The sequence below is a fragment of the Petaurus breviceps genome, unplaced genomic scaffold, assembly GCF_028583685.1.
Source record: "Petaurus breviceps papuanus isolate PSGF00001 unplaced genomic scaffold, PetGlider_PUasm1.0 185, whole genome shotgun sequence".
NCBI classification, from domain to species: Eukaryota; Metazoa; Chordata; class Mammalia; order Diprotodontia; family Petauridae; genus Petaurus; species Petaurus breviceps.
In genome coordinates, this window is record NW_027185797.1 from 4,798,757 (window position 1) to 4,820,373 (window position 21,617).

Below are 21,617 nucleotides of genomic sequence, written 5' to 3' on the forward strand. Positions count from 1 at the left end.
AAGGCACTGATTTGTACTGGTAGAAGAAAGTCCTCACCAAGAACTCAAAAGACCAATGAATTAACATGGCCAGGCCCCCTTTACCCCCATATCCCTTATACTATGAGTTTATAGTTATAAGTGTGGCCTTCATTTTTGTCTCTCCATTTTTCTTTTTTTTAATTCTGAACTTGGCAAATATCAATAGATGTGTACATTTCCATCTACAAAGAACAAATTGGATAGGAAACAATAAATCTCTATTATGTATAGATGAAGCTTAAAAAAAGTAGATTTTAAATTTAACATGGTACCACCAATATAACCCTGCTTATCTAGGTTCCTGTCTAAACTTCCTTTGTTCTCTCCTATATATTTTAAAAATGTTTTGTGATGCTCGCTCCTTCCTTCCTTCCTTCCTTCCTTTCTTTCTTTCTTTCCCTTTTTTGCATCTCTATTACTAGCATTCCACTGTCTCCCAACCCCTTCCCCAGGTGAAAAACACAAGTGCCCTGCCTTATAACAAATAAGTATAGTCAACCAAAACGAACAAATACATTGATTATGTCTGAAAACATATGTTTCATTCTGCCATTACAGTCCATCACCCCACTGCCAAAAGATGGGAAGCATCCTTCATCATAAATTCTGGAGTCATGATTGGTTACTGAATGTAATTAGTAAGTCTTTATCATTACTAAGTCTTTCACAGCTGACGTTCACTGTATAAACCATCCTCCTGGTTCTGTTCTCTTCACTCTGCCAGTTCATAAAAGTCTTCCCAGGTTTCTCTGAATCTATCCCTTTGTCATTTCTTATAGCACAATATTCCATTCTATTCATTTACCACAATTTATTCATCATTTCCTAATTGATTCCCATTCTCTCTTCCTTCTTTCCCTCCATTTCCCTCTTCTTAATCTTCTATGTATGACCTAACTGGCTCTAATCATGGACATTTTTTTTCACTTTATCCTTATTATTCCTATTTCCCAATTCTTCTCCCCATGCCCAGGGTTTTTTTTTAATTCTTAGCTTTAATGACCACATCACACTTCTGGAAAACAAAACTCCAACCAACCTGGATTCTTTTTCTGGGTGCTCTGACTAGTGTCCCAATGGAGGTCAGAAGAACAGTACACACAGTTGGATAGAGGGGAAGTAGGGGGAACATGGCAGTCAAGGTCATCCCACTCCACTTACAATGTGTAAGCTCTTTCCCCTGCCTTACCCCTCCCCAGTAGTCTCTTGAAGATTTCATCTTCAACGAATCTCTCAAAACTTCTCTCTCATTAGCCTCATTTTTAGAAATCCCTTTCTAAAGATTAGAGCTACCTAGATTAACATTATTATTCCTTGTTTTTCTACCACAGCTATTAACATGACCTCCTTGGGGCTTTTCCCTTATCCCTTCTTCCTCCTCCTCCTATTCTTCCTCACCCTTCTCTTCTCTTCTTCTCTCACACCAACTCCCATAATTCTTTGAAGCTCTGTCAAGAAACAGCAGCCTCAAGACCAACTCTTCAAATGGTTCATCGAGCTGCTTGAAGGAGATGGCATTCCAGGCACGCTGGGTGCCCAACCTCTCTCCTGAAGCCCAGCTGTTGCACAGAATAAGCATCTGGATGAGGAAAAGGACCAGCATCCCCAAACATCACTCATCAGCCGGCAGCTTTGTCAGCAGTCACCCAAGGGCGATGGCATTCAATCAGGGGGACAATATTCTCTGAGGGGGAAAAGAAAGGGGAATTCAATTCAAGAAATGTAATTAGGAGAGTTATGTGCTGGCAGCCAGATTTCTTTTCCCATCCCTTTTTCACAGTTGCTATAATAATCTAAGCCTTCTAAAAATATAGCCATAAGGATGGTTCAACCAGAGCCGCTAACTGAAAAATAATGAGCTTAAATGAGCTACAGAATCATCTACATATTAAAGGAATGGCCCAACTCTTTTGGAAGTTGCTACGTTTCTTTCCCTGAATATTACTGAGGCAGCACCTGCCATGTGTCATTAGCTTCACCTCTTTGGTGTGGGCTTTCCCCCTCTCACTTTAGAAAGACCTCAGGTAAGCACAAAGGAGAACTGAAGATTTCCCATAAGAAGAAACAGATTACACCAGGAATGCCGAATCTCTCATGTTAAAGCTCTAATAATAACAACAAATGGGAAGGAAAGGGAACACACATTTATTAAGCACCTACTGTGTGCCAGTATTATTTAATTTGATCCTCACAACTACCCTTGGAAATACGTGCTATTATTACCACCATTTTGCAGTTGAGGAAACTGAGGCAGACATTAAGTGACTTATCCAGAGTCTCACAGCTAGGAAGAGTTTGAGACTAGATTTGAATTCAGGTCTTCCAGACTCCAGACCCAGCCCCCTATCCACTGTATCACCAGCTAGCCATCTCTAAGCTGCCTCACAAACAACAGCAATGGACACACATATAGGACTTTATAGACAATTATATAGAACTTTAAGATCATGAGGTATTATCCCTATGGGATCCTATTTAATCTACAACAATCCTTTGAGGCAAGCACTACAGGAATTATCGTTCCCATTTTACAGATGAAGAAAGGAAAGCTTAGCAGAAGGCATGTGTTTTGCTCCCAGTTAAGTAACTCTCAATGCCCTGGGTAACTCTAAGTTCTGAATCAGGTACTGAGATGTGCATTGTGGAGGTCATTTTTGTACAGGGAGTTCCTTACACAAAGAAAATGAAGGTCCAGACCAATGCTCATTCTTCCAAACCATTCTCCCCCTAGAGAGAGATTCCCAAGCAGTATGAAAATAAAAGCTGAGTGGCTATACAAAACATGCCGAAGCCATGTCTAATGGGCTCTCCATGCTTGCCAACCTCATGGCCTATCAGGGTGCCATCTTTGCCATGTGACTGCTGGGTGGAGTGCCTGCCTGGAAGGGGGTTGGTGATGAAAGGACAAATCTTCACACTGGTCTTTGCAGAACTAGGCAGTGCATGCTTTGGGGGTGTTCATGACCCTCTTTCCTTCTGCCTCCATCTCTTAGATGATCAACAGATCAATCACTTGGATTGATAAGAATTGATCACATAAACAATGTTTGTTGGGTGATTGAGGCAGCATAGTATAGTAGAGAAAAAGTTGGCTTTAGAGTCAGAAGTCCTTGGTTCAAGATCGATGTCTGTTACAGATCATATGACACTACACAGACTACTTAACATCTCAGGGCACTGACAACTCTCTAAGTCTATACAGTGACCATCTACATTGGCAGAGAAAGTTCCTTACTTGGAGATCCCTGTACTAAGGCCAATGAAAAAATTACCTACTATGTGCCCAGCACTGTTTTAGCAGACACAGAAGAATAAAATACAAGAGACAGGTCCTGACTTCAGGGAGTTTACCTTCTATCATACATGTTCATAGCTAAGTAAATACATGAGATATACAAAATAAATACCAATTTGTCAAGAATTGGTCATAGCTCCCTGTTCAAATTACCACATGTGATGAATTATAAACACATTTAACGAGTTTGGTCTTTAAGGAAGCACAGGCTGCCAAGACTTCGATTTTCAGTGGTGAGAAATCAAATTTTTATAAACTCAACTACCACTTGTAATTTTTGGCAACAGGGAATTTTAAAGCTGAAGGGAATCGTCTATACTCTAATGCCTGATTCCTCCCTCCTTTCTCCTCTCTCCCAACTTATTATGCAGGTAAGGCTCTGAGAGAGTAAGAGACTTGTATATCACAAAACAGGGCTGCTAGAGACAGAGCTGGGAAAGGAGCCCATCTCTCTTGATCCTTGGTTTACAACCCAGGTTCATTTGAACTGAGGTGATCATTATCAGAAAACCTATTTGCTAAGTAAATCCCCCCATTTCCCCAAGTCTCCTTTCTTCTGTAGAGCCTGCCCCACCATTTTACCTTTGGTGATCACTCATTGTTCCAAATTCCAGTGAGAGTTCCTGTCTGCACCACTCATTTGACAGTAGGTGCTCTCTTGTAATTTTGTTTATTTATTTTCTTTTTGGAGTGGGGAATGCAGGGCAATTGGGGTTAAGTGACTTGCCCAAGGTCACACAGCTAGTAAGTATTAAGTGTCTGAGGCCAAATTTGAACTCAGGTCCTCCTGACTCCAGGATTGGTACTCTATTCACTGTGCCACCTAGCCACCCCTCTCTTGTAATTTTAATTCTCTTTTGAGGTATGTGTTCATTATCTCCATCTAGATTATAAACTCATTGAGGGCAGGTACCATGTTTTATGTCTCTTTGCATCTCTACAATCAAGCATTGACCCCTGCACAAAGCAATAGCTTGATAAATATTTGATCACCATCATCACTGTTATCATGATGGCTAACATAGTATGGAAGAAATAGCTAAATTCAAAAAATTGCTGGTGCCTGGAAAAATTAAGCACATTCTCTGCACTGGAAACCTTTGCACCAAAGAAAGTTACGACTCTAGGGGAGCTGGAGATGTTCACATTGGTAGAGACTTTGGTGAGACCCTGAATTACCCAGAACAGAAGGTTGTGATGGCTGGGCCATTCAAAATTGGTTTGATCCATGGACATCAAGTTATTCCATGGGGTGATGTGACCAACTTAGCATTGCTACAAAGGTAGTGGGTGTGGACAGTCTCATCTCAGGACACACACACACACTCAAATTTGAGGCCTTTGCACATGAAGATAAATTCTACACTGATCCAGGATCTGCCACCAGAACATAGGACGCTTTGGAGACAAACATCATTCCTTCATTTGCATTGATGGATATCTGGGTTTCTACACTTTTCCCTTATGTGTATTAGCTAGTTAGAGATGATGTAAAAGGAGAAGGGACTGAATTTTAAAAATCCTAAAATGGGCTTGTTTTGGTCATATTTTTTGTTCCATTCCCTTGTTTGAATTAAGTAATTAAACATTCAGAAGCCACAAAATTGTGACATTTAAAAAGTATTATGCATTAAAAACTAACATCTTAGCTGTGTGACCCTGGGCAGGTCACTTAACCCTTCTGAATGCCTTGCCCCAAACCGAACAAACAAAAAAAACCCTATCATCTTATTTGGTGATACAAATTTTGCTACAAGCTTATTATAAACTATAAGAATGTATTTAGTTTATAGGACATGATTTCTAAGGAATAATGTACCATATGATAAATGGATATATGTAAAAAAAGTTTAGCTCTGTAAATATCTTCAATGTTAACATTCAAGCCTTTGTTAGCAACATAGCACATGAATAGAAGTGTTCCAGACTGTCTCATTGTATACACTATCCTCCTATATACTGTAATAAACACTTACCTTTCACTTAAAATAACAATAATAAAACAAATATGATCTCATTTGATCCTCACAACAACCCTGGGAGGCAGGGACTATTATTATCCCCATTTTATAGATTTGGAAACTAAGGCAGAGGGAGTTTGCCTTGCCCAGGATCACACAGCTACTAAGTGTCTGATGTAGAATGTGAATTCCCATCTTCCTGATCCCAGGTTCAGTGCTCTATCCACTGAGCCACCGAGGTAGAGAGCTGGCCTCCTGGCTTTAAGTCCCTCCCAGGTTACATACTGGCTATGTAAACCTGGAAAAAGACACAAGCTCTCAGTTCATGAGGCATGTTTCTAAGAGTGTAAATTGCTGGGAAGGTGCCAACCTGCGTGGGTAGAAAGGTGGTTTCCTCATTTAGGAGTTCCCTATACATCACAGGTGCAGTAACTATCCCCACTTTGGGGTATTTAGTGATTTGTGTACATATTATCCCACCACCTTCCACCCCAACACCCCAATGTAAACTCCATAATGGTGAGGAAAGTTTCATTTTTGTCTCCGTATCTTCACAGTGCCTAGTACCAAGTCTTACTGGCTAGACTAGTGCTGGCTTGCATTCAGACTTTTAATCCACCTCTGACATGTGGAAACAATACAACTATGAAGGAATCACCCAGTTTATCTAAACCTCAATTTCCTTGTCTGTAAAATGATGATAATAAGGCTCAGATATCTGTAATGATTCATGATGATGATGGTTCAACATAACATCTGTACTATGTTCTAGGTGCTGGAGACAAAAAGGAAACAGTCCCTACTCTCCATAGGCTTACAGTTTATTAAAGAAGAAAATATAGAAACTTAGGTGTCTGCAAAATGAATGCAAGGCAATGCAGGAGTGGGGGAGTGGGGGGGGAGAGAAGTATAAGGAGCTGGGGGGCATAAAATCAAGCAAGGCATCATTTAGGAGGTTTTGTGTAAGCTCATTGTTGAATGAAGGAAGCAAAGTCAGGCATTAGAGAAATCCTGTGCAAAGACACACAGCTGGAAGATGGAATATTGGGTATGAGGACCACCGACAAGGCTGGCTTGGCTGAGCATCTGGAGGGGGTCAAGTATCACCATCCTGGAAAAGCAAAAAGTGACAAAGCAGGAACAGATTCTGCTTTGTAGGAAGGTGATGGCAATAGATAGGACGAGTGAGGAGAGTGATGAAGATGACCCATGTTCAGGTCAAGTTCCATTTGGGGTGATTGGTTTCTAGGGATTATTTGAAATTGATGACTCCTCCAGTCAGTTCGCCTTCCACAGAGAACTAGACATTGCAAAATAAAACAAGCCTAGTATTGACAGGGGAGGAGGAAAGGGAGGGAGAAAGCCCTACCAGTAACTGGGAAAGCAGGGCACCATATTTAAGGAGCCAGGCGGAGAGGAACCTTGTCAGTGCTATGAACATTGGCAATAAACCCACCTGCTAAGTTGGTGATGATGAATGCCCAAACAAGGGCCATTCATTCTGCCTTTAGGGTCTCCTAATGCTAACCTGAGATTTCTAAGTCTGATATACTATGTCATAAGGAAGCCCTACATCAAATGCCTAATATTTACTACACTGATGATAAGCCAACTTTTCTAATTTAAAATGATTTACAAAAAAATGTAGATGACAGGTACACCCCTCTGACATCCTACCCCAGCCCCACCCTGGACTTCCTGGTACTTTTCTGGATGTCATTTAAGGATCTGTCCGTGTCAATACAGTCAGGAAGCTGGGTGGGACAGTGGGTAGAGTGCTGGACTTGGAGTCAGGAAGACCTGAATTAGAGTCCAGCCTCAGATACTTCCTACCTGTGTGGCCCTGGGCAAGTCACTTAACCTCTGCTTGCCTTGGTTTCCTAAAATGGGGGTGATATAAGAACCTACCTCCCCAGTGAAATCAGACTTGTAAAGTGACAAACCTTAAAACACATACAAATGGCAGCTATTCCTACTATTATCATTGTTACTATATGTCACTAACTAGCTAGATACTCTAGGGCACATTCCTTTCCTTCTCTGTCGGTTTCCTCAAATGTCAAAGGAAGGAATTAGAGTAGATGATGCCTAAGGTCCCTTTCATTTCTAAGATTCTCAAAGGAACTCTCCATCATCCTTGGCAATTGAGGAAAGAGAATTGAAATCCTTTGTTAATAATGAGAAAAAATTATCTTCAATTATAAATAATAGATTGGTTTGATGTTTATTTCACTCTCCCCTTTCTATCATTTTTCTCTCCTTTGCTGTAGATGCTAATTAGCAATGAAACTTTCCAAAGGTGAAAGCCACGAGGAAAAGAGGAGGCCTATGTTATCTAAATAGTCCTTAATCAGCTCCTGAATAATCAAGATGTGGTTGTAAAGGCTTTTTGATGGAAAGGACATTTAAATGGATTCATTAAGCCCAAACACTATCTGTGTATTTGAAGAAAAGATCTCTAAGTAGATCTTCAAAAGAAACCCTTTCCTTCTCCAATCCTTCAAAAATCTGCTATGAATCAGTTGCTGTGACTTTGGGCCAATCACTTCACCTCCCTAGGCTTTGGCTATCTTATCTAGAAAAAGAAGGGTGAGTCTATGATTCTAACTTATTTTTTCAGTCTTTAGGGACAGAATTCCACCAGTGAAAATAAACTATTTCTTGGACAGGGTGAGGAAGGGAGGGAGATTCACATAGCAGCCTATTTTGTGCCCCAAAGACAAGGCTAGATTGGGAAAGTCTCCATTTGCCATATATCTAAGGAGAATTCCTTTCAGTTGGAAGGTAAGTAGTTTATGATCCAAAAAGGCTGGATAATTCAAAAGGAAAGCAATGGACTCCTGTAATTCTAGCAAATTACACCACAAATCATATACTTTCAGGCATCTTTACCACACTGCTCTTAGAAGAATTTACTGTGTCATGTCAATAGTCTCTTGAAGTTCTCCTAAATATTGATGGAAGTCATGTCTTTTTCATCCTGCGAGGTAATTGCATAGAAAGGGAAGACTAATCAACTTTGTGCTCATTAATTTTGTAGGATCATTGAGTTTCTTAAATAAACAGTACTGAGAGAAGTCTAAAAATGAAGTTGCTAGAAGCCAGAAACCCACAGTCAGCACATTTCTCACTGTGTGCAAAAATACAAATGGCCCCTGCAATGACAAGAATCATTCATATCCATGTTAAAATGCTGTGTTGTAGCACGTTATAGTTGAAAGGGACCTTGCATTTAGAAACAACTATTTAGAGCTGGAAGGGCCCTTAGAAGTTATCTAGCATAACCTTCTCCTCATTTTACAGATGAGGGAAACTGAGGCCCAGAGAGTCAAACAAGTAGTCACAGAGCTGGGCTTTGAACCCAGGTCTTGTGACTCCAAATCCAGTACCCATTCCCCTGCACTGTGAGCCCAAGCTCCTTATTTTAGAGAAAAGAGAAAGTAAAGGAGGCACCTTGCTTGTTAGAATCACACAGCTTGAAAGCAGCAGACCCAGGTCACTTGACTTTTGTTATTGTGCTCTGCCCGCTGCTGTGACCATATTACCCAAAGAAGACATCGATCCATGAGACATGCTGCCCTTGACCTGCCCCCCTGCACACACCGGCCATCTCAGCCCTCTATTGCTGTCCTTTTCATTTTGTTGAATAAAAAGGCAGAGACACACAGTAAACGGCCACTCACCACCGTGCTAACTTCTGCTAACAAGGAAAGGCTGGTGAAAGAGAGAGAGAGAATCAAAAAGAAATTGGAAATCCTGCTCTAAGGACATTCAGGAAAGGGTCCTTTGACCAAATGCTCACTGGATGTTGTTGGCCATCGTGAGGCTGTCCATGTCACTGCAGTCCCAACAGCTCAAACTTAGAGGTGGAAGGGACCTTGGTGCAGTGTGCAGACTGGGGTCTTTTCACAGATAATGAGACTATGGAAACACAGGCAGCAAATAGCAGGGCTTTGATCAGAACCAGGGCTGGGGCTTGCATTTGGATGTCCTCTGACCCCAAGCACAGTGTCCTTTCCACTGTACCATAGGGGAGAGAAGCAATTTACATAAAGAAAAGACCAGGGGCCGCTAAGAGGGTGCTAATGATGGAGACAATAATAGCTAACATTTATATAACGCTGTACGGCTTGCAAAGCGCTCTCGTCATGTTTCCCATGCAACAATAATAGCTAACATTTATATAACGCTGTACGGCTTGCAAAGCGCTCTCGTCATGTTTCCCATGCCTGGAATACGCTCACTCCCTTTAGAGCTGAGCTCTCGGATAACAGGGACCATGTGTTTGTATGTTTTGCTTTGAGTTATATCCCCAAGACTTAGCACAATGCCTCATGCAGAGAAAGCCCTTAAAAAAGGCTTCCTGATTGACTGAGCACTTCATCCCAATCTCTTGGAATCCTTATATTTTATCAAAGCTAGCTTGGATGCCATCTCCTACAGGAAGCTTTCCAGATCCCCAAGATTGCTGGTTTCATGTTCATTATTGTTCACTCTGGAGCTCTCTCCCACCTCACTCAAGTTACTTTGTATCTACCTCTGAAACTCCCTGAATGATCTTGAGTAAGTCACTTAACCTGTACCTCCCTGGTCCTCAATGTCCTGATTTATAAAACAAAGGGGTTGGATTCCCCAGCCTCTGAAGTCCCCTCTCCCTCAAAATCTAGGATCCTAGACTCTATACCTAATATGTGTGTGTATATATACTGTGGTATAATCTATGCAGTAGGATGTAAGTTCCTTAAAGACAGGGAAGATCAGGCACGTAGTAACTTTCAAAAAATATATTTTATTATTACCACCTTTTGTTTTTAACAAGTCATTGCCTAGTGAAGCTGTCCTCTCTCCCTTTGCCAGAGGACTATCCCTTATTATTGTTTTTGTTTATCCTTTTTTCTCAAAGAGGACCATAACATCAGGGAGATGAAGACATGACTTGCAGTTGACTTTGATTTGAATGAGGGAGGGCTATGCAAGGTCACCAGCCTCACTTTCACCTCCAGAGACATCTGGGTCCAGTGACCAGATATTCATCAGAATGACTGGAGGTGGCCCAAGATGCAATGGGAGACCCCGGCCCTTTTAGGCTAAGGACCATCTCTTATAACAAGAAACAAAAAGGAGAAGGAAAAGCAGTTCAGCAAAACTAAGCCAACATAGGCCCAAGTCTGACATTATGCACTGTGTTCCACACCCACAGTCCCTCACCTCTGCACAGAAATGGGGAGAGGGCGTGCCTCCTCATAACTCTTCACTGGGGCCAAGTTTGGTCATTACACTTTCTCAACATTCAATTTAGATTTTTTGTTTTTCTTTTCCAATGTATTGCTATAGGGAAGGGGGAGGGGAATAAGATATACTATGAGTCAGGCATTGGGCTAAGTGCTTTTTACAAAGATTATCTCATTTGTCTTGTGAATACAATTTTGGTTATGCTCATTTTACTCTGCATCAGGATATATGTCTTCCAAGCTTTGCTATATTCACTATATTCATTATTTCTTATAACCCAGCAATCTTCTGTTATATTAATATACCACCATTTGTTGAGCCACTCTTCAATCAGTGCACATCTACTTGGTTTCCAGGTCCTTGCTACTATTTTAAAATTAAATTGGCTTGTTTATTTACTTTTAGTTTACAACATTCAGTTCCACAGTCCCTTGAGTTTCAAATTTTCTCCCCCTCCCTCTCATCCCCACCCCATGATGGCGGCATGCACTCAAATATAGGATCTACAAATATCTTCACATTAATCATTAGTCAGGTCCGTGCTCCTATTACTAAAAAGATGTTACTGTAAATATTTTGATGTACATGGGACTTTTCTTTTCATTGCTAATTTTCTTGAGGTCTATGCCTAGCAGTGAACTAGCCAGGTCACAAGGTATGATTATTTCAGTCACTTTTTTCTAAATTGCTTTCTAGAATGGTTATACCAATTTACAGCTCAACCAACAATTTATTGATGCACATCTCTCTCAAATGCCCTTCCCAGATTGGTTATTTAATGGACTAAATGTTTCAGAATGTTATAAAGAACCTCTCCTTACCCAACTCTATAATTCAAATGAAAGGCTCAAATGTCTTCTCATCTGGTCCATTCCTTTCTAGCTTGTCTATAAGCAAAAGAGATAATATTTGTAAAGCATGTAATAAATCCTTGGCACACAGTAGGTATTTAATAAATGTTTGTTCCCTATGAGAACAGTGTGGGAAACATTGGTCAATGTCTGGCTGACATCCAGGTAATGCTTTTTCTATAGCAGAGAGAATGTATGCAAAGTGCTTTACAAACCTTTTTTAAACTCCCCTTTTCATTATGAACATTTATCACTAAAATGTACATTTCAGCTTACAATGAACAAAAAAAGAGGATATGAAACTGTGAACTTCTAGTAATTAGTGGATTTTTTTTAAGTATTTGCTAAATTTAATAGTCTCCTGCATTTTTTGTTTACTTCTAGATATTTTAATTGATTCTCTTAAAACATTCTCTCTGTCTGTCTGTCTGTCTCTGTCTCTCTCTCTCTCTGTCTCTGTCACTCTCTCTGTATTTCTCCCCTTTGGGAAATGAACTATTATTATCATAGAAAGTATCCAAGGCTCAGGTATAGGTTGGACCAGAATGCTTTCTTCTAACCATACGGTTCTAAGATGACTTTGTTCTCCATAGCCCCATCACAAATCACCTGCTCGTATCTCTTTATGGAGCCATCCGCATTGGTCAGTTGCTCTGCTTGATTCACTCTGACCCTTCATACTTAAGGCACTTTACATATTCCCACACTTCTGCAGGTACAAACATATGTCAGAATCCCCCATGTAGGCAAGGTCTTTTTGGAGTGGCCAAAGCGAACTCCCGGGTGGTTCCAGGCCGCTCAGGCTTCAGGACAGCCACAAACGATCTTGTCTGCAATGCCATCTTGGCCTGAGCACTACTCATAGCCTCATTACTGAGTACATGGTTGAGACTATCAGATGCATCCTTTTGTACGTGTGTCAGGTGAGACCAGAATTCAACTTGATTGGCAAATTCTTATGTTGGAGAGAATGCTCAGCCTGGAGTCCAGAAGACCTAGGTTCAAATACCACTTCGGATCTGAGCTGTGGACAATTCACTTCATCTTTCTGTGCCTTAGGCAACTCCCCAGGTTTAATTACGGAGTCATAGCCTACTTGAGAAACACAAGGAGTTCCCAGCACTTAAGAAATTAAAAATCATTTGCCTACTTAATTCACTTAATAGGGTCAAATATTCAGAGTTGATAGGGTATTTACGAGTCTGTCTAGTCATTGCCTCCCTCATTTGACAAACAAGGAAACTGGGGCCCAATTCAACACAATTCAATAAACATGCCTTGAGAGGTAGGATAGCATGGTGGAAAGACTTGGCCATGGTGGAAAGAACATTGAAGTTTAAATCCCCTCTCTGATACAAATTAGTTGTGAGATACCTAGGCAAACCCCCAGTCTATAATTTGCAGAGCAGTAGGTAATTTGCAATGGTAGAAGGGGGTTTCCTTACTGGAAGTAAGGAAATGAAACCACAGGTCCAGATCTTCCCCAATCCCCACCCCCAAAAAAGCATCAAGTGTTTCTACATGTATTGGAGACATAAAGATAATGTAAACCTTGGCTTGAAGGAGCTTATAATGTAGAAAAGAAAGGATGAGATCAGTGGAAATAAGTGGCTGAGACAAAGTGATGTGAGAAATTTGAGATGAGACAGGTCATTTTCAGATGGTGACTTCAGGGAAGGCTTCAAGGAGGAGGCGGCACCCCTGTTGGACCTCAAGGGAAAGGAAGGATTTCAACCAGTGTTGGTGAGGGCAGTGAGGTCCATTTCAGACCTGGGAGATTGCATGATCCAAGGCCCCGAGATGGGCAAGGGTAAATTTGGGCTTCGTCTAGGCCCCTCTACTACACCCTCATGACCTGCTGCCATAGTTAGTGTTTGTTTAGTTAGCAATAAAGGTTATCAAAGTGCTTCACATATATCATTGACTATATACTATTTATCAGATAATCATCCATACTTTCCCTGAAGCTATTTCATCATTCTTGCTCTTCAGTTTGTCTATGTCCTGCTAACAAGGGCACGTGCCCTCATCAATAAGGATGAGCTGAACTAGTGTCTCTGCATTTATCCTGGGAAAATGGTTCACAGAGAAAAGAGAGGAAGTATAGGTGTACTTGGAAATGCTATATGCTTTTTCCGTGATCACTACAACTCATAATGCTAATAAAGCAATAGATGTCCACCCACAGTGGGTGGTAGGGTGGGGAGAGCTGTAGGCATCAATGCTAGGTGGGCAATCAACTTGAGCTCTTTCAAGAGTTTTGCCATCTCACACTCTCCCTTTCACACTCACCTTCCCCTCCCTGCCATAGAACAGGAAGAGAGAAATGCAAGAAAACTTTTGGAACAAATACAAGAGTGAGTGAGAGGCAGGGAGGAAGAGAGCTACACAGAGAGACAGAGACAGAGAGAGAGACAGAGAGACAGAGACAGAGAAAGAGAGACAGAGAGAGAAAGATACAGAGACAGAGGGAGAGTCAGAAACAGAGACAGAAATTAGAGAGACAGACAGACACATAGTGAGAGACAGAGAGAGAGAGAGAAATAGCAAGAGAGAGGCAGGCAGAGAGATGGGGGAAAAGCCCATGCAGAAGAGAAAAACCTCACTGAATTAACCATTTGATCCATTTTCCATCTGCCACCCTGCCTGGTTTCAACCCCATGGAACAAGATACCACTTTAGGATAAGTTCATTACTTCTAAACTCACTACCAAGCTGCCAACTCAAGCCTCCACCGATACGACTTCTCTCATCCTCTTCTCCCCTCTGACTGGAGGGCTGGAGAATGGAGTATTGGATTCCTCCCAATGCCTTCCTTTATAGAGGGCAGAACCTGAATTCTGAGCTCACTCCACACTCTGCCTGGTTTCAACTCTATGGAACAAGATGCCCCATGCTAGATACACCCTCGTATCTCTCCCCAGTTTTCTTGCCTCTTTTTGTAGATTTTCTCCCCTTTCAGATTTTAAGTTCTTTGAAAGCAGAAACTGTCTTCACTAAATGTACCCCCAGCATCTAGCCCAGTGATTGGCACATTGTAGGAACTTAATAAATCTTTAATGGATTGGACTGGATTGTGTGGGTTCAGATGATTCAGATTTGCATCCTCCAACAAGCACAGAGGACATTTAAATCCTAGCTATACTTTGGGGTAAAAAAAAGATTATCTGAGAAGTATCGAAACCATTAACCTTATTATAACAAGATATGTGACTGCCTCCTTCCCACCTCAAAAGGTGGGACAGAGATGATGGAGAATTACAGTAGTTTTGCTTAAATTTTCCTAGGCAAGGAATTTTGAAAAGATTACACTCAACTCCAGGATAAACTCAAATGTAGAGTTCTAAAGGCAGAGCCTCAGCTTTGCCAACTATACAATGAGGATAATGATGCCTTCACTCTCTACCTCAAAAAGGAACTGTGAGCAGAGAGCTTTGTGAACCATCATCTACAATGTAAACAGGAGAATTTACCTGGACAAGATGATGACTACTTTGGAGATAGAATCCTGGATCTTAAAGAGAGCCTCAAATTTAGAAAATCTGCTCTTACCCTATTCCCTTTTTGCTCCAAGAGAAAAATTTCATCAAGGCAAATCTTTCCTGTCTGGGCTAACATCTAACTGAGTGTTTATTTGGATTTGAGTACGTCCTGAAATGCTTTGAGCATTCAGGAAGAAAGGAACACTATATCCACAAAATGAGATTTTTTTAATCTACAGTGGCTCCTATAAATACACAGAAAGGCTTGCTTGTCAGGGATGCTTTGTTTCTTCTGGCAGCAGCTGATTAACTTCTAGGAAAGCAGTAAAGGGAAAAACGTAAGAGATATGCAGTTGGAGTATTTGAAATACCTGTTAGGGGTGTGAGAGAGGTCCATGTGTGGATGCTTTTATGATACTATTTTTCCACCATCTCCAAAGAATCAAAGCTGTAGATTTCTCAAAAGGCAACAGAAGGCTTAGTAAAGTGCCTGGCACACAGTAGGTGCTTAATGAATGTTTATTAAATTACAGTGAATAAAGAATTACATAGAAAAATATGTTTTATATGACTATACATGTGCAACCTATATCAAATTGCTTGCCTTCTCAATGAGGAGGGTGGGGTGGGGTAGGAGGGAAAGAATTTTTGGAATTTAATTTTAAAAATGAATGTTTTTACATGTAATTGGGGGAAAATACTAAATTAAAAAAAAGAAAAAAGAATTCTGTAGGAGAAATGGCACAAAAGAGATTTCAAAAGAAATTAGGACTAGAGAAAGAAATGGGCCAGTGATTAGGAAGTTTGCATCATATAGCAGGAAAAAGAAATACTAGTTTTAGAATCAAAGGACCTGGGTTCAAATCCTACCTATTATTCATGTGATGTAAGGCAAGTAACTTCACCTACCTGAGTCACATTTTCCTCATCTGTAAAGTAAGGGGATTGGACCTTATGTCTAGTATCCCTTCCAGTTCTAAATCCATGATTTGTGCAGAAGGAATCTGGGATAACCAATGGACAAGATCCATACAAGATCTAAGGGAAGACCCCCAACACAATGGGTGGGCCTCTTGTGAAAGATTTATGGGACAAGATAGACAAGAAATTTCCAATGAGATGAGAAGGCAAAGTTGGGTTCAAATCTGCCCTACTGGTGAAATGCCCAATGAATGAGATTACAGAACCATGAGACTTTCAATAAGTCAATTAATAAACATTATCATTTATCAAATCTGTACCACTGGTGAAGACTCTCCCATGAATCAGACCACAGAACCATCAAACCTTCAATCAATCAACAAACATTTATTAAGCTACTTCCTCCTGGATTTTTCTTCCTAAATTCCCAGAGTTAGCTTTATTTTTATTACATTTTTACTATTAATAGTATTGTCTTAGCCAAAAGGGAAAAAGATAACAATTTATTTAATAAAATGTAGCTGTTTGGGGCATTTCCACTTACTTTTAGCATTTTTGTTGTTGTTCATTCATTTCAGTCACATCCAACTCTTTATGACCCCATTTGGGTTTTTCTTGGCAGAGATCCTAGCTACCATTTCCTTCTCCAACTCATTTTACAGATGAGGAAACTGAAGGAAACAGGATCAAATGATTTGTACAGGGTCACACAGCTAATATATGTCTAAGACCAGATCTGAACGTAGGAAGATGAAGCTTCCTGACTGGGTGCATCACTCTATCCACTGCACCATCTAACTGACCACTTTTAACATAGTGATAGCCCAGACATTCATTCTTCATTTTAAAAACTTGTGCTGTCCACATGTCAATAGGTGCTGAATTTGTCCATCTTTCAGTTTCAAATTCAAACAAGCCTGCTTGGAGGTTCTGGCTTTCCAAACATTTCCTTTCACAGCATTTGAGGGTCTCTGTGGGGCTGGATGTTTTATGGCTCAGGCTGCTGCTGAGGGAGAGCAGTTGGGCTTCTGCTAGGTTGTCTTGTTAATGAGTCAACACAGCCAGAGTGCCTGGGTTCTAAGTTTCTTGGGTCCTCCATGGTGATTCATTACATGATGGTACCATTGGGGTTCTCCTGTTGGGACTTCTGGCTCCAAGCCAGCTTGCAGACTCTGATACTGGCCATTACCAGGCTCTACTTCTCTGCCCTTTATTGAAGACAGGTTCACTACTCCCAACCCACCCTGGCCAAGTACCCTAAACTACACCATCAGGACCAAGAACTTCCAAAGAAAACTCAGGAAATTTTTCATCTCCTAGGTCTCCAGGATTCTCATCCAAGCTAAGTTACTGAGCTGTGAGGAGTACATGCTGTAACTCAGCAAGAAGACCTTGGGAAAGTCATTATGCAGAACATTAACCAGACTAATCACAGGAAGGAGTAACAGTGGAAAATGTCTGGATAGCTATTTCATAGCTTTACAGGGCTGGAAGGGCCCTTAGAGATGGGCTTGTCAAACCTCTTTATTTTAGAGACAGGGAAACAGAGGCAGAAAAAACCCCATTTGTTTCTGTCTTTTGATAAATACTGCACAATGATGTCCACAGCTGTCTCATTAGTGACTGCTATGACTACTACCATAAGCCTATGCTGAGCACTAACTGGACGCTGGGCCCTGATGCACAGTCTCAACTGAAGCCAATTCCTTCCTTGTGGGCCGATTATGTAAGCAAGCGTCATCATCTCACAAGCTTGATGATGTCCTGTGGTGTCGTAAGCAATAATGTGCTCATCAAAAGGGCTAGGCTGGAGAGATGGTGAATAATGAGCCCAGCCCTCAGCCCTGGAATCCCCTAAATGCTCTGTAGGAAGTACTGTGGGAAAGACAGAGCAGTCCAGGCTGGGTAGTGTTCAAGGGGAGGATGCTTATTTAGGAAAAAAAATACTGAAACTTTGGCAAGAAGAGAAGAGAAATGGACAGACTGCTGAGAGGAGATTGGAGAAACAAGACCTCAAAGGACTCAAAAGGGTTTGAGTGGCAGGTGATGACTAGCTCCCATGGTTCCCCAGAATCCCATCCTGAGGGCCAGAAAGCTCTCTTCTTCCAGCTTACCAGGATGATATTTGAATATGCAGAAGCACAGAAGCTTTGAGGGCAGCTTCAAGGCAACATCTACATTAGGCTTTTCAAAATTCTCCTGAAAACTCCCTTCCTCCAAAAAGCCTCTAGTCCAAAGCTACTTGGCCCTTCTCATTCCGGTCCAATTAGTAAAGCTGCAAGGAATGAAGAATAATTGGGCAGCTAAATCTCAATAAGTGGGATTCCACTAATTTGGAATCTCAGCTGGCACATGTTTGAGTGAAGTACACTTTTGCATGATGGGAGGAAATAAAACCTGTTTGGCACCAAAAGTCATTGTGCAAACAAAATGGAAGGGGGGGGGGGAGTTACACTATGTAAGAGTGAAAGACCAAACAAGCTATTTTTTGAGCATTTGTAAGAATTACTTAAGCAGGAACATTTACACACAGAGCAATTAATTTGCTAATTACAAATTATCCTGTTAATTAAAGCACTTATAATACTAAGGTATCAAGCATGATTCCTGTCTCCCCCCCCCATACTGACAGAAACGCATAGCCCTGCCAGCTGTCTTACTATATGTACTTGAATGTAATAAAGCTCCCTTTCTTCAAAATGCTTCCATACTTCTACTTTTTGCTGAGCCAAACCAACCTTCGCAATTAGAGAATGCTGGCAACGTTTAATTTCACATGGAAATGCAAGTACACACAAGGGAGCTGTTGACTTATGTAAATTTTCAATTAAAGAGGAAAATTTAAAAGATATTTAATCAGAATTAGAAATTTGAAAGGTCTGAATGTCCTTGGTCTTCCATGAACTAGCTATCTTCACCAGCCTAAGATGGTTTCTCAACCAACAGTCTTAGTGAAGGTCTTTCACTTTAGAACTTCGATGACCTCATATCTGTGCATAATAAATGCAAATATTTGTATAATGAGGGAAAACAGGGTGCCAGTGCTAGATTCTTGTTTCCACAAATTAACCCTATAAAGGGACAATGGGAAGAGAGATGGATTTTGGAGTCTAAGAACCTGGCTTCAAAACCATCCCCTGCCTCTAATTACCTGGGGAACCTCAGGCAAATTATTTTACTTCTTTAGGCCTTACCTTCTTCATTTATAAAAATGAAGGGGATGGACTAGATGATTTTTAAGGTCACGTGAAGTTATAAGTCTGTCACCTTATGGTAATACCAAGTATTCTAGTACAGCTAAGTACTGAGTAAGAGATGAACTGGAATGGAGGGATTTTCATATCTGCCATTTTATTTTGTACCAGGTTGAGCATAGTCCTTGCCCTCAGTGAACTTACATTCTAATAGAAAAGAAAACAGAGACATAAATAGGTAGACTTAAGCTATTAACAGGTATGGAATGAAATCTGAGAGAGAAGGCATTTATAGCCTATAGACGAAGGCATCTGATTTAAGTCTTGAGGGAAGCCAGGAACTCTAAGAAGTGGAGATGAACATTCCAAGCCTGGGAACAGGTAATTCAAAGAGAGAGGAGATGGGGCATCCTGTGAGAGGGACAGTAAATAGGCCACTGTGGCTGGACCATAGATTATGTGGTGGCGACCAGTGTACAAGGAGGTTGGAAATACTGGAAGGGGACAGGTTGTAAAGATCTTTAAATGCCAAACAGAGGAGTTTATATTTAATTCTAGAGGTAATAAAACAACCAGCAGAGTTTACTAAGTAAAGGGGAAGGGGTGTGACATGGTTAGATCTGTCCTTCATGAAAATCACTTTGCTAGTTACTTGAAGGATGAATTGGAGTGAGGAGATGCTTGAGCCTGGAAGACCAGTTAGGGTAATAGAGCAGGTGAGAGGTGTTAAAAGCCTGAACTTTCCACCTGTTGGTCACAGTTCTGTTCTCTGGGGTCAGATTTTATGATCATTCTGAATTAGTGAGAGTGAGCAGGAGCACAGGCACCCAGAACCTGAAGGTGATCTGTTTATTGTGTGTGAGCGTGTGCATTCACGTGCCCATTGAGAAAATGTTGGGTCAAAAATCTGCCAACGCTAGGTAGGTTTAGAAATGCCAGCCCCTAAGCAGGGCGATGGATGCTTTTTAGGCAGAGTGTTTCTCTAGTGACTGCCATCAGGGAAAGAGTCCCCTAAAGTGGCTCTGTTTAGAAGTAGAAATATGAAGAACACCACAAGAACATTGAACTTGGAGGCAGGAAGAAGACCCGAGTTTGAATCCCTCCTTGGACTCTGAACAACTAACTTAGTCTTTTTCAGCCTATTTATTTTCTCATCTGTAAAGTAGTTATCATCATAATAACACCTACCTTACAGGGTTGTTGGAATTTCCTGAAGAATTCCATCCTTACCACCCCCCAAAAGCCCAAATACCCCCTAAGAGGGGGCAGGTATCAGTTGTTCATACCAGAATGTGGATTAAGAGAGATGGAGCTTGATATAGTGAAAAAGTATGGGAACTTCGAGGACAGAATGACTCGGTTTCCACTTGCCTCTACTAGTTACTAGCTGTGTGAACTCCAAGTCTCAGTTTATTGAGGAGCAGAAACACCTGTGAAATCCACCTCTTGGGTTGTGGGGAAGATCAAATAAACTAATACACAAACACAAAAAGTATTTGTGAGTCTTAACAGGTTCCATAGATGTCAGTTATGAACTTAATCAGACTGCTATATCCTCTTAAAACAGAGCTAAGATTAGACAAGACAGTTTTGATGGCCATAAGATTGACAAAGGTAATATGGGAACATGAGGTATGATGAGGGGAGGGTAAGCCTGAATGAGGGGCAGCTAGGTGGTGCAGGGGGCCTGGAGTTCAAATTCGACCTTAGACACTTACTAGCTGTGGGACCCTGGGCAAGTCACTTAACCTGTTTGCCTCAGTTTCCTCATATATAAAAGTGGAATAATAATAGCATCAACCTCACAAGGTTGTTGTAAGGATCAAAGGAGATAATGTATGTAAATTCCTTTGCAAATGTTAAAATGTTATATAAATGGGAGCTATTGTTCTCCTCCTCCTCCTCTATTATTTCCTCCAGGTCCTTCCTCCTCTTCATCCTCCTTCCTCTCTTCCTGCCTTAGAGAACCCTGCCATACGGGGTAAGGCGGGTCTCTAAGTTGAGACTTGAGCTTCCTGCCCCCAGAACAACTGGACTGAGCACATTTACTCATCTTTATCCCCCAGATATGTCCGACCCTACTTAAGGAGCTCCTTTTCCCTGCTTTTACACCTCTCATCTGAAGAAGGAAGCAGCAGATGGCATGCATCCAACATGGGGCACGGGATAAAGAATGAAACAAGATTTAAAGAAAAAGAAACCCTTCGGTATACACTAGACTGTTACCAATCACTACCAAGAGCTGGGTTTATTTCCCAGTTGTAAGTCAACACATCTTCACGCTTTCTTGGCTTGAAAATCTTCACAGCTTATATTACAGAGGTGGAATAATGGATAGAGTTTTGAACATGAAGTCCATAAGAGTTTTATATCTTGGGCAGAGTTCATATCCTGCCACAGACACTTACAAGCTGTGCAGGTGGGACCAAGTCACTTACCCTCTCTCAGCCTCAGTTTTCCCATATGTAAAATAGGGAAAATAATAACATCTACCTCATGGGGTTGTTACGATGACCAGATAAGGCAACATGTGAAAATTCTTTGAAAACCTTAAAGTGCTGCACGTGTTAGTTGTTGTTATTGTTGCTTCTGCTGCTGCTATTGTTCCTACTCTTACTATAATACTACACTGCTGCTGCTACTACTATGCTACTACACTA

General features: G+C 41.1%; 1 protein-coding gene and 1 pseudogene across 1 annotated transcript in view; one reads left to right on the forward strand and one right to left on the reverse strand.

Annotated features, from left to right (window-relative positions):
- The window catches only part of ACKR4 (atypical chemokine receptor 4), a 781,696-nt gene that overhangs the window by 179,389 nt on the left and 580,690 nt on the right, over positions 1–21,617 (reverse strand). The gene's annotated exons all lie outside the window — the stretch shown is intronic.
- LOC138161621 (vacuolar protein sorting-associated protein 29-like) lies at positions 1,735–4,842 on the forward strand (annotated as a pseudogene).